Genomic DNA, 13,433 nt, shown 5'->3' with positions numbered 1-13,433 from the left:
GAGGTACTGTTGTAGTTTTTGGAGAAACTGTTGTAGTTGTTGAAGGTGCTGTTGTAGTTGTTGAAGGTGATGTTGTCGTTGTCGGACCAACTGTTCTAGTTGATGGTGGGGCTGTTGTAGTTGTAGGCCCAACTGTTATAGTTGTTGAAGGTGCTGTTGTAGTTGTTGAAGGTGATGTTGTAGTTGTAGGCCCAACTGTTGTAGTGGTTGGAGAAACTGTTGTAGTTTTCTGCGCAACTGTTGTTGTTGTCAGAGAAACTGTTGTAGTTGTCGGAGGTGCTGGTGTAGTTTTTGGAGAAACTGTTGTAGTTGTAGGCCCAACTGTTGTTGTTGTCGGTGGGGCTGTTGTAGTTATAGAAGCAACTATTGTAGTTGTTGGAGAAACTGTTGTACTTGTCAGACTAACTGTTGTAGTTATCGGCGGGGCTGTTGTAGTTGTAGGCCCAACTGTTGTAGTGGTTGGAGGTGCTGTTGTACTTGTTGGAGCAACTGCATTTGTAGTTGTCGGAGGTGGAGTAGTTTCGGTTGCATTACTATTTATGGTTGCATTAGTTGCTGTGCTAGCTGTATTAGCTGCAATAAGAGAGAAGAAAACTACATTAGTCTTGGATGTAAATTGCATTGTTGTCAACATCACTTCACACTACACTACAGCAATGGTTAACAATATTAGTAATTGTAACATATTCACCTGTACTTAGATTAGACTTACTATCATACTAAACATTTGCTTTGAATTAGTATATGATAGCACAAAACATTTCAAGAATACTCTCGGTACAAATATACTTTTAACACTATTAATATACTAAAAATAGACTTTCAGTTTGGACAAATAACCAATTTGTTTAACATGGGTAGGTTAAAACTGTAATCATAGTCATATACTGTACTTACTTATGGTAATAGAGCTTGTATCTACACTGAGGTTGGTGTTGCCGCCAGCCAGTGAGGTCTGCAGTGCTTCAGTTGCACTGGTTGCATTAGGAGCCACAGTTTGGTTTTGGAAGATCAAAGTCATGTTGACAACCACAGAACCTTGTCTAGTAACAAAAGAAAAGAAGAAAAAAGAACACAATATTAACATCGCCATAATCCTGCATGCACTTCTATTGACCATTGTTACTATACATTATTTCTTTCACATGAAATATGCAGCTGTACTTCTAAGTACTATATTTTCTAAATAGTAATTTCCTAGAATAAATCAGTACTTACGCGAAATGATTGACCCTCGACCTTAAAAATGTTGATGAATATATGGTCCGGTAACCTCTGTTCACCTTGGGGAGAGAAAGAGAGAGAGACAGACAGATGTTACTGAGATGGCCACTGAAAAGTCACAAAAAAAAAGAGATTATCTTAGGATTTGTATTTACTATGGATGTATAACAGCTTATTTTTCATTAGAACATTTGAATTAAATCTAGGATTTAAATATGTTACTTGTACTATTTATCTCATTACACTGATGGTTTTAGCTGTATAAATAAATACACCTCAAACATTATTGTCATGATGATAGGCTTACCTCTGTCATAACATTTGCAGCCAGTTGCTTGTATGCTACAGTGTTGGGATTCAAAAGGTCGCTTGAAAAAGTATGCATCATTTTGAATCGCAAACCCAAAGTCCCCTGATTGCTTGTAGGGGCTGCTGTGAATTCTGTAGTTGTGACAGCTGGAGCTGTTGTGGTGACTGCTGCACTTGTTGTAGGTGCTATCATAGTTGTGGCTCCTGCTGTTGTTGTAGCTCCTGCTGATGTTGCTGCTGCTGTAGTTATGGATGCTGCTGCATCTGCTGAAGTTGCTCTTGTAGTTGTCTGAGCAACTATTGTAGTTGTCAGAAGTGCTGTTGTAGTTGTCATATGTAATGTTCTAGTTGTTGGACCAGCTGTTGAGGTTGTTGGTGCAACTGTTGTCGTTGTTGGAGGTGCTGCTGTAGTTGTTGAAGGTGCTGTTGTAGATGTTGAAGGTGATGTTGTCGTTGTCGGACCAACTGTTCTAGTTGTTGGTGGGGCTGTTGTAGTTGTAGGCCCAACTGTTGTAGTGGTTGGAGAATCTGTTGTAGTAGTCGGTGCAACTGTTGTTGTTGTTAGAGGAGCTGTTGTAGTTGTTAAAGGTGCTGTTGTAGTTGTTGAAGGTGATGTTGTCGTTATCGGACCAACTGTTTTAGTTGATGGTGGGGCTGTTGTAGTTGTAGGCCCAACTGTTGTAGTTGTTGAAGGTGCTGTTGTAGTTGTTGAAGGTGATGTTGTCGTTGTAGGCCCAACTGTTGTAGTGGTTGGAGAAACTGTTGTAGTTGTCGGTGCAACTGTTGTCGTTGTTAGAGGAGCTGTTGTAGTTGTTAAAGGTGCTGTTCTAGTTGTTGAAGGTGATGTTGTCGTTATCGGACCAACTGTTCTAGTTGATGGTGGGGCTGTTGTAGTTGTAGGCCCAACTGTTGTAGTTGTTGAAGGTGCTGTTGTAGTTGTTGAAGGTGATGTTGTCGTTGTAGGCCCAACTGTTGTAGTGGTTGGAGAAACTGTTGTAGTTGTCGGTTCAATTGTTGTAGTTGTCGAAGCAACTGTTGTACTTGTTGGAGCAACTGTTGTAGTTGTCAGAGGTACTGTTGTAGTTTTTGGAGAAACTGTTGTAGTTGTTGAAGGTGCTGTTGTAGTTGTTGAAGGTGATGTTGTCGTTGTCGGACCAACTGTTCTAGTTGATGGTGGGGCTGTTGTAGTTGTAGGCCCAACTGTTATAGTTGTTGAAGGTGCTGTTGTAGTTGTTGAAGGTGATGTTGTAGTTGTAGGCCCAACTGTTGTAGTGGTTGGAGAAACTGTTGTAGTTTTCTGCGCAACTGTTGTTGTTGTTGTCAGAGAAACTGTTGTAGTTGTCGGAGGTGCTGGTGTAGTTTTTGGAGAAACTGTTGTAGTTGTAGGCCCAACTGTTGTTGTTGTCGGTGGGGCTGTTGTAGTTATAGAAGCAACTATTGTAGTTGTTGGAGAAACTGTTGTACTTGTCAGACTAACTGTTGTAGTTATCGGCGGGGCTGTTGTAGTTGTAGGCCCAACTGTTGTAGTGGTTGGAGGTGCTGTTGTACTTGTTGGAGCAACTGCATTTGTAGTTGTCGGAGGTGGAGTAGTTTCGGTTGCATTACTATTTATGGTTGCATTAGTTGCTGTGCTAGCTGTATTAGCTGCAATAAGAGAGAAGAAAACTACATTAGTCTTGGATGTAAATTGCATTGTTGTCAACATCACTTCACACTACACTACAGCAATGGTTAGCAATATTAGTAATTGTAACATATTCACCTGTACTTAGATTAGACTTACTATCATACTAAACATTTGCTTTGAATTAGTATATGATAGCACAAAACATTTCAAGAATACTCTCGGTACAAATATACTTTTAACACTATTAATATACTAAAATTAGACTTTCAGTTTGGACAAATAACCAATTTGTTTAACATGGGTAGGTTAAAACTGTAATCATAGTCATATACTGTACTTACTTATGGTAATAGAGCTTGTATCTACACTGAGGTTGGTGTTGCCGCCAGCCAGTGAGGTCTGCAGTGCTTCAGTTGCACTGGTTGCATTAGGAGCCACAGTTTGGTTTTGGAAGATCAAAGTCATGTTGACAACCACAGAACCTTGTCTAGTAACAAAAGAAAAGAAGAAAAAAGAACACAATATTAACATCGCCATAATCCTGCATGCACTTCTATTGACCATTGTTACTATACATTATTTCTTTCACATGAAATATGCAGCTGTACTTCTAAGTACTATATTTTCTAAATAGTAATTTCCTAGAATAAATCAGTACTTACGCGAAATGATTGACCCTCGACCTTAAAAATGTTGATGAATATATGGTCCGGTAACCTCTGTTCACCTTGGGGAGAGAAAGAGAGAGAGACAGACAGATGTTACTGAGATGGCCACTGAAAAGTCACAAAAAAAAAAGAGATTATCTTAGGATTTGTATTTACTATGGATGTATAACAGCTTATTTTTCATTAGAACATTTGAATTAAATCTAGGATTTAAATATGTTACTTGTACTATTTATCTCATTACACTGATGGTTTTAGCTGTATAAATAAATACACCTCAAACATTATTGTCATGATGATAGGCTTACCTCTGTCATAACATTTGCAGCCAGTTGCTTGTATGCTACAGTGTTGGGATTCAAAAGGTCGCTTGAAAAAGTATGCATCATTTTGAATCGCAAACCCAAAGTCCCCTGATTGCTTGTAGGGGCTGCTGTGAATTCTGTAGTTGTGACAGCTGGAGCTGTTGTGGTGACTGCTGCACTTGTTGTAGGTGCTATCATAGTTGTGGATCCTGCTGTTGTTGTAGCTCCTGCTGATGTTGCTGCTGCTGTAGTTATGGATGCTGCTGCATCTGCTGAAGTTGCTCTTGTAGTTGTCTGAGCAACTATTGTAGTTGTCAGAAGTGCTGTTGTAGTTGTCATATGTAATGTTTTAGTTGTTGGACCAGCTGTTGAGGTTGTTGGTGCAACTGTTGTCGTTGTTGAAGGTGCTGTTGTAGTTGTTGAAAGTGCTGTTGTAGATGTTGAAGGTGATGTTGTCGTTGTCGGACCAACTGTTCTAGTTGTTGGTGGGGCTGTTGTAGTTGTAGGCCCAACTGTTGTAGTGGTTGGAGAATCTGTTGTAGTAGTCGGTGCAACTGTTGTTGTTGTTAGAGGAGCTGTTGTAGTTGTTAAAGGTGCTGTTGTAGTTGTTGAAGGTGATGTTGTCGTTATCGGACCAACTGTTTTAGTTGATGGTGGGGCTGTTGTAGTTGTAGGCCCAACTGTTGTAGTTGTTGAAGGTGCTGTTGTAGTTGTTGAAGGTGATGTTGTCGTTGTAGGCCCAACTGTTGTAGTGGTTGGAGAAACTGTTGTAGTTGTCGGTTCAACTGTTGTACTTGTTGGAGCAACTGTTGTAGTTGTCAGAGGTGCTGTTGTAGTTGTCGGATTAACTGTTGTACTTGTTGGAGCAACTGTTGTAGTTGTCAGAGGTACTGTTGTAGTTTTTGGTGAAACTGTTGTAGTTGTTGAAGGTGATGTTGTCATTGTCAGACCAACTGTTCTAGTTGTTGGTGGGGCTGTTGTAGTTATAGGCCCAACTGTTGTAGTGGTTGGAGAAACTGTTGTAGTTGTCCGAGCAACTGTTGTACTTGTTGGAACAACTGTTGTACTTGTCGGAGGTGCTGTTGTAGTTGTCGGAGCAACTGTTGTAGTTGTAGGAGCAACTGTTGTAATTGTAGGAGCAACTGTTGTAATTGTCAGAGGTGCTGTTGTAGTTTTTGACGGTGCTGTTGTAGTTGTTGAAGGTGATGTTGTCGTTGTCGGACCAACTGTTCTAGTTGATGGTGGGGCTGTTGTAGTTGTTGAAGGTGATATTGTAGTTGTATGCCCAACTGTTGTAGTGGTTGGAGAAACTGTTGTAGTTGTCAGAGGTGCTGTTGTAGTTGTCGGGGCAACTGTTGTACTTGTTGGAGCAACTGTTGTACTTGTTGGAGCAACTGTTGTAGTTGTTGAAGGTGCTGTTGTAGTTGTTGAAGGTGCTGTTGTAGTTGTTGAAGGTGATGTTGTCGTTGTCGGACCAACTGTTCTAGTTGTCGTTGGGGCTGTTGTAGTTGTAGGCCCAACTGTTATAGTGGTTGGAGAAACTGTTGTAGTGGTTGGAGGTGCTGTTGTAGTTGTTGGACCAACTGTTGTACTTGAATGAGGTACTGTTGTAGTTATAGAAGCAACTGTTGTAGTTGTCGGTGCAACTGTTGTCGTTGTCAGAGGTGCTGTTGTAGTTGTTGAAGGTGCTGTTGTAGATGTTGAAGGTGATGTTATCGTTTTCGGACCAACTGTTGTAGTTGTCGGTGGAGCTATTGTAGTTGTCAGAGAAACTGTTGTAGTTGTCGGACCAACTGTTCTAGTTGTTGGAGGTGCTGTTGTAGTTGTTGGACCAACTGTTGTACTTGACTGAGGTACTGTTGTAGTTATAGGAGCAACTGTTGTAGTTGTTGGAGAAACTGTTGTACTTGTCAGACTAACTGTTGTAGTTGTCGGTAGGGCTGTTGTAGTTGTAGGCCCAACTGTTGTAGTGGTTGTAGAAACTGTTGTAGCTGTCGGAGGTGCTGTTGTACTTGTTGGAGTAGTTTCTGTTGCATTACTATTTATGGTTGCATTGGTTGCTGTGCTAGCTGTATTAGCTGCAATAAGAGAGAAGAAACTATATTAGTCTTGGATGTAAATTGCATTGTTGTCAACATCACTTCACAGCAATGGTTAGCAATATTAGCCATTGTAACATATTCACCTGTACTTAGATTACACTTACAATGACTATCATACTAAACATTTGCTTTGAATTAGTATATGATAGCACAAAACATTTCAAGAATACTCTCGGTACAAATATACTTTTAACACTATTAATATACTAAAAATAGACTTTCAGTTTGGACAAATAACCAATTTGTTTTACGTGGGTAGGTTAAAACTGTAATCATAGTTATACTGTACTTACTTATGCTAATAGAGCTTGTATCTACACTGATGTTGGTGGTGCCGTCAGCCAGTGAGGTCTGCAGTGCTTCAGTTGCACTGGTTGCATTAGGAGCCACATTTTGGTTTTGGAAGATCAAAGTCATGTTGACAACCACAGACCCCTGTCTAGTAATAAAACAAAATAAGAAAAAAGAACACAAAATATTAGCCTTTCCATAAATCTGTATGCATTTCTATCAGGGGTGTACAGTGGCACCATTATCTGTATCTATATCTGTATCTTTTCAACCAACAGAATTATCTATTTGTATCTGTATTTGGATAAAAGTGAGGGTGGTTCATACTAGGGCTGAGCCCAAACATTTGAACGTTCGAACCTACGTTCGTTACGTTGGCATTTGAATCTTAATTAATGGGTTCGAACCTCCGCTTTCTATTTATTTTTAATTTCAACATTTTCGTTTAAATGTTTTGTATTTATTTTACACGAACACAGACACAACAACAGTCTAGTCGAGATGAGGAAGGGTCACGTCATACATTATCAGGAAATTAATCAATCATGCAAAAAAGAGAGTTGAGTGACTTACACTCACCCGTCTTATTTCATAATACAATGTTTCTGAATGGACGTTTGAATTAAACCAGTGATGCAGTGATGCTGGACTTTCCCAGCAGAACACAAGTTACTTAACGTTACACAGGTATGTTATGCACGTTAATTAAGCTATGCACGTTTAGCTTGCTAACATTAACATAGCAGGAGCCGTCGGCCAACAAATATGTTGTTCCAACAAATGTATTCACAAAATGGATTTCCATCTAAATGTTATTGAAGCCTCCCGTACTACTACTCTTAATAACCACAGCAATAGGGCAGTGGCGAATCCTTATGGAAGCCAACGGAAGCCATGCCTCCCTAATATTAAAATATGAATTAATATCAATATGAAATATGAAAAAAAAAAATATATATATATAATTTTTTTTAATATAGTTTACATTCTTTTTCATCTGTGCATCTGTGTTATATATATATATATATTTTTTTTTAAATGTCTCCCTCTTCTCCTTCTCACTCCCTCTAACACACTGTCAGCCTCACTATGCTCACTGCAGCAGGAGAGGAGGCAGATGGTAGGTCTCTTTCTCCAGGCTTCCAGCATTATAGAGTCCAAATCCGATCCTAGCCAATCAGATTCGAGCTGACTGCCACACCCTAAAAGTTTAAAACGGGGCTGAGAGGAAAACACTCAGCATATTTTCCCCTCTGCACTCTGAACATTGTATTAACCCGTAACTGTTCCCACGGGCCGAATATTGCCCCGATCCTCGCGAGATTAAATCCACGGGGACCTCTCGGCGTGCCGAAGCTTTTCCTAAATCACTTTCATCATCGAAAACGAGGAGAAAAGGTCGGCTCGCGACCCTGAAAATGTTGCGTGATTTTAAAAACGCTGTATTAAGTGAGGCTATTATGGGATCCACGCGAGCTTTCTATCGTGGAAACATCTGGGCGTTCCGCAACTTTTACTCATTCACATGTAGCCTCTAAAATGCTTAGAAAAGGAAAACAGAAAGCGTGGAATAAACTCGCCGAAACGGAAAAGTGTCCCACGGGCGCGCCGTGATTCCGATCTGCGTGAAAATATTCACGTCATAGAGGAGATCATGGGACACCTTTTTGCAACGATTATGTGTCTCGAATTTGCTCCCACGCGGCGCGCAAAATTGTGCAAGGAAAAATCGGACCAAAAATTAACCAATGCTCCAGCAGTATTAATGACCCTGATGTAAACAAGACAAACGTCTTTCTCTGGTCTGCATCCCCTTATACAATTGTGTGTATTGAGCCGTACTGTATTGTACCCATTCTGCAATCTGTTAAATAAATAAAAAGAAAGTTTGACTGGCCGCCGAGCCATACTGTAGTGTACATGGTGACTGCTTGACTTAAAAAAAAAAAAAAATTAATAGAAATATTTAATAATTTTTTTGTTTATAATTTTTTTTTGGCTTCCCCTGTTATTTTACCCACGCGACGCCACTGCAATAGGGAGGTGTAGTCTGACGTCACTGGTTGTTCTACCGTATAGGGATTCATCATTGGGAAAATGGATTATCGGCTATTGTAACAAGTCTGCCGGATGAACATTGGCAAGCTTTCCATTTTTGCACAAAATGAGTTCCCTTCTACCACTAACATTATTGTTTAAGCATTTTTGGTTGAAATAAAGGTAGTTATAAGGTTTTTAATTTGTCGTAAAAAAATAACTACATTTACCAGTAGGCAGCCTGTTGTTCACTAGGCAGTCTGTTCAGTGCTGTCGCCTGATCCACGTCACGGCCAGCTGATACCAAGCTAGCTAGCTAGCTAACATTAACGTTACCTCGCTAAACGTACTAGACGTTAGCAATGTCTACTGTCGTTAACCATTTTAAATCGGGGCATGTAGAGGCGTTTCGGGACCGAGTAAAAGGTGCAGGTCCTCTTCTCATACCTGTGCACTGCATGCATCATGCATCATGCCAGCTAGCAAGCTCGCTAGCTACACGTCACGGCCGGCTGATACCACGATAGCTAACTAACGTTAACGTTACAAGCTCAAAAACCTTATAACTACTACTGTCGTGTCCATAAGTTCCCTGGCAGAATACTTTGTCTGTGAGGACAAAAGTAAACAAGAACGATATATATAACGCTGTATAGCATATTCTCTCAAAAGTATACAAACAGGAGATAACCATTTTAAATCGGGCATGTAGAGCCTGCCGTAAAAACAATAACGTTATAAACTATACACAATATGTACAACGAAACAATGATTTACATTAGTATTTACAGTGATTTAATATGCAGTGAATACAAATAATGATAACGTGGTTGTTGCTTTTAGAAATGGTGTTTGGCTTCATCTGATAAATGGATATGATCACCAGAGAGATACTAGCCACAGATTCAGGGTCAGTTATTTTCCCATTGTACGAATTGTTAAGCTTATCGAATGTAAGGGAAATCTGATCCTAGGTCTGTGACTACAGGCAGGAGGCTACGCTGTGGTGACGTCAGTCAGCAGCGCCAAATAGCAGTGTATCGTTTCCCAGCGAACGAAAACATAAACGTTGTTATTTTGCTACATTTACGATTAATTGCGAATATTTTCATGTTGAGCTATAGATTGTGGATGAATACGCACAGAAAAATACACCATGCCAACGTTAATGCTTTATTTATCTAAAACGAGCCGATTTAGAAATGGTCAATGGGGAAATACATTAAGTGGAACAGAGGGTGGAACAGGAAAAAACGAAAATGACGTAACCACTACACCTCCCTATATGCGCATATGCGCTGCTACGTTATATGCGTACATTTGCCTAAAGTCAAGTTGAAAAAAAATTTTGGAGCAAATTTTTTGGCATGAAAACGATGGTTTGAATGTCTATTCAAAAAACCCTGGAGAAGGTTCGAATCCCCAAAACAGGCTTCGGGGACAGCTCTAGTTTATACTGGACCAATAATGAGTTTATTCTGTAAAAATAAATATCTGTGTCCATCTCATTATCTGTCCTTTCCCAAATTCATGTTCATATTGACCATTGTTGCTATAGATAATTTATTGCACATAAAAAAGCAACTGTAATTCTAAGTACTATATTTTCTGAATAATACATTCCTAGAATAAATCATCACTTACGAGAATGTATTGATCCATGACCTTAAAAAGGTAGATGGATATATGGCCCTGTAACCTTTGTTCACCTTGAGGAGAAAAAAGGAGAGATTATTATTGAGATGGCAACTGAACGTTTTGCAAGTTAAGTAACAGGGACACATTTGTCTTTTAGGATTATTTTATTTATGATGTGTATCATAAATATTTTCCGTAGAAAATTAATTAATTAATTATTAGATAATTATTGGATAAAAGATAATGTCATAATGATAGGCTTACCTCTGTCATAACATGTGCAGCCAGTTGCTGGTATGCTACAGTGTTGGGATTCAAAAGGTCACTTGAAAAAGTATGCATCATTTTGAATCGCAAACCCAAAGTTCCCTCATTACTTGTAGAGGCTGCTCTGGATTCTGTAGTTGTGACAGCTGGAGCTGTTGTGGTGACTGCTGCACTTGTTGTAGGTGCTATCATAGTTGTGGATTGTGCTGTTGTTGTAGCTCCTGCTGATATTGCCGCTGCTGGAGTTGTAGCTTCATTTGAAATAGTTGCTGCTGCTGTTGAACTTGTGGTTTCTGCTGAAGGTGTAGCTGCTGTTGAGGTTGTGACTGTTGATGACGTTGAAGCTGCTGCCAGAGTTGTGGCTCCTGCTGAGGTTGTAGGTGCTGCTGACGTTGTTGGTGCTGTTGAGGTTGCTGCTGAAGTTGTTGTTGTTGTGGCTGCAGTTGAAGTTGTTGTTTCTGGTAAGGTTGTGGTTGTTGTGGTTGCTGTTGTTGCTCCTGCCGATGTTGCTGCTGCTGGAGTTGTGGCTGCTGCTGAATATGTAGCTCCATTTGAAGTTGTTGCTGCATGTGTTGCATTTGTTGTTGTTCCTGCTGTTGTGGCTGCAGCTGAAGTAGTTGTTTCTGGTAAGGTTGTGGTTGTTGCGGCTGCTGTTGTTGTAGCTCCTGCTGCTGATGATGCTACTGCTGGAGTTGTGGCTGCTGCTGAATATGTAGCTTCATTTGAAATTGTTGCTGCTGCTGAACTTGTGGCCACTGCTGAAGTTGCTGCTGAAGTTGCTGCTGAAGTTGTTGCTGTTTCTGAAGTTGAAACTGCTGCTGAAGTTGTGGCTGCTGCAGTTGTTGTTGTTGGGGTTGCTGCTGAAGTTGTTGTTTCTGGTAAGGTTGTGGTTGTTGAGGCTGCAGTTGTTGTAGGTGTTATCAAAGTTGTGGATCGTGCTGTTGTTGTAGCTCCTGCTGCTGATATTGCTGGAGTTGTGGCTGCTGCTGAATATGTAGCTTCATTTGAAATAGTTGCTGCTGCTGTTGAACTTGTGGTTTCTGCTGAAGGTGTAGCTGCTGTTGAGGTTGTGACTGTTGATGACGTTGAAGCTGCTGCCAGAGTTGTGGCTCCTGCTGAGGGTGTAGGTGCTGCTGACGTTGCTGCTGAAGTTGTTGGTGCTGTTGAAGTTGCTGCTGAAGTTGATGCTGTTTCTGAAGTTGAAACTGCTGCTGAAGTTGTGGCCACTGCTGAAATTGCTGCTGAAGTTGTTGCTGTTTCTGATGTAGTTGTTGTAGCAGCTGTTGTAGTTGTCAGAGCAGCTGTAGTTTTTGGGGCTGTTGTTGTGGTTGTTGAAGCCTCTGTAGTTGTTGTTGTGGCCAGTGCTGAAGTGGTTGCTGCTGCTATTGAAGTACTCACAGCAGTTGTGGACGTTTGCGCTTGAACTGCGTGGACCATTAACACAAGGACTGCAGATTTTAAAGAAGAAAAGTGAGTCAGTCCTTTGAAAACAAACCTGTCATCTTATTCATGAGTCCACATGTAAAACACTTACCAATAGAGTAAACCCTCATCATCCCCATGTTGAATTCACCTGCAGGTGTACCTAATGAATGAGAAGTGAGCATGATTATTCTCAATAAATATATACAGCATGGCAGGCAAGACAAATCCAATGACAGATCCATTTTTGATATTACTGTTTTCTTTCAGTAAGGTATATGGTGACTACATGTTTGTTATTCAGAGCTTATATCATTGACTATCACCATAGCTGCAGTAACCATGTTTCTTACTAAGACCTGACTAAGACACTTCCACTTCAAATCTTTCAGCTGTTGGGCGGCTAAGTGGCGCAGTGGGCAAGGCACTCGCCACTAACGCAGGAGATGCTGGGTTCGAGCCCAGCTCTCGGCGTTGCCTCCGGCTTGGCTGGTCGTTCATACTAATACAATTGGCAGTATTAGGGGGTGGGAAAGCCGGTGGGTGGGGATCGGACGTTGTGGACAGCGACTCCTACAGGTCGGTTGGTGCGCCTGTACAGCAGAATCAGGAAGCAACGGGGGCAGTGTGAGCCTCCCACGCGTTACTCCTCGCCGCTGAGAGATTGCGCTGTACAGGTGAAAACATGCGACAGCTGCCTCCTCGTGTACCGGAGGGGACACGTGATGCAAGGCTTGGTCCACATTGCAGCCGACCAGTGGGAGGCATGGTCTAACCACGTTCAAGACAGGGGAGGGTAGAATTGGATAATATGAAATTGGGATGGGAGAAAAATAGAAAATGGGGAGAAAAAAGTAGATAAAAAATATATATATCTTTCAGCTGTTTACCTAAAAGAAGAAGGGTCTTAGCCAGAACTGAAATTTTATAGATGGTCCATTTCAAACTGACATATTATTTCTTAACTCATTCCCCGCCAACGATGAGTATACTCGTTATTGGCCGCCAATCTTTGGACGCCAACAACGAGTATACTCGTTATTTGATCGTTATTTCTTTTATTCGCTATTTCCATTCATAAATCATCCAGGAAGGCTGTGGTACCATAGGGAATGAGTCTGAGATCGCAAAGTTACAATACCGCTGCCTGGTGGTATGCGGCCGATGTTGCACCCCCTTTGAGACTCTGTGTATCTCTCTGTGTATCATTGAAATTCCTCCGGGCGGACATTTCTAGTAACGTGGATCAAGAGCTTCACCCGATCGCATTGAATAGTTTTCGGGACGCCCGATTCATTATGCTGTGGGTTGTCATGTCGTGGCCCAAATGGACATACAAACTAGCAGATGGCAATCAAATAATTTGAATATTCTTTTTGGAATCTCATCGGCCACAGGTAAGAGCAATCTAACGTCAATTTCAGCTTGGTTGTGCCTTGTTTTCATAGCCATCACCCTGATCAGCGTATGCTGTTGTACTAACGAATGCCGTTATTGACAATCAATTATTGTTTCATGCATGCATGCATGATGGAACATAATA

The sequence above is a fragment of the Notolepis coatsorum genome (assembly GCF_963971535.1).
Source record: "Notolepis coatsorum genome assembly, chromosome: 7".
In the NCBI taxonomy this organism is placed as follows: Eukaryota; Metazoa; Chordata; class Actinopteri; order Aulopiformes; family Paralepididae; genus Notolepis; species Notolepis coatsorum.
This window is presented reverse-complemented; position numbering follows the sequence as displayed.